This window comes from Olea europaea, chromosome 2 (genome assembly GCF_002742605.1).
Source record: "Olea europaea var. sylvestris chromosome 2, O_europaea_v1, whole genome shotgun sequence".
Lineage (NCBI taxonomy): Eukaryota > Viridiplantae > Streptophyta > Magnoliopsida > Lamiales > Oleaceae > Olea > Olea europaea.
The window spans coordinates 22645886-22646619 of NC_036238.1; positions in this window are offsets into that span (position 1 = coordinate 22645886).

The window sequence follows — 734 nt, forward strand, 5'->3', positions numbered from 1 at the left end:
AGTTACTCTGCACCATCGGTTCATCATGGAAAGCAAGTGCTAAAGATGTCCATATGGAACAAATCTAGAAATTTGAAGAAGACCCAAACTTCCATTTCTACAGCATTTGCTTGTAAAGTTGTTTGGATATTTACTCTCTACTATGTATAACGTTGCAGTGCTAATCATAAAAAAGCATTTATTGCATGAAACTGAAAATAGGCTACCAAGACAAAAGTGCATGCTAATATATTAGCAACAGACTAAGATCATTAACAAAAACAAATATATATAATCAAACTAAAATTTTGCTGCTGGTAGAAATAAAGTTAGGTCAGATTCCATACCTTAAAGAAGCTGTGATCTGAAGTGCAGGGGTTTTGGTATGCCAGTACTTCACAACACTATGTCCTTTCGTGTCTTCTGCAATGGCAACTAAGCTCCTAGTAGCTGCAGAAATCCGAGAATATTTTGCACAACATGCACAGACACTCCCACACAAAAATAAAAAGTTCTAGATCATAATTACTCAAGACGCCTAATTTTATTAAAAAAGCAATATTGGATATACAAGTGCAACAGCTGACACTGGGCAACAGTGCCAGAACTCTTCAGTTGCCACCAAGTTTGCTCACTATGAGTTACTACTAAGCTCACGAGAAACCCTAAATTAAGTCCCACAAACGAGCATAACATGGAGGTGTCCTTAGGAAAAATATTCTTCTCATTAAATGAAATTCCTATATTTCCTAGAT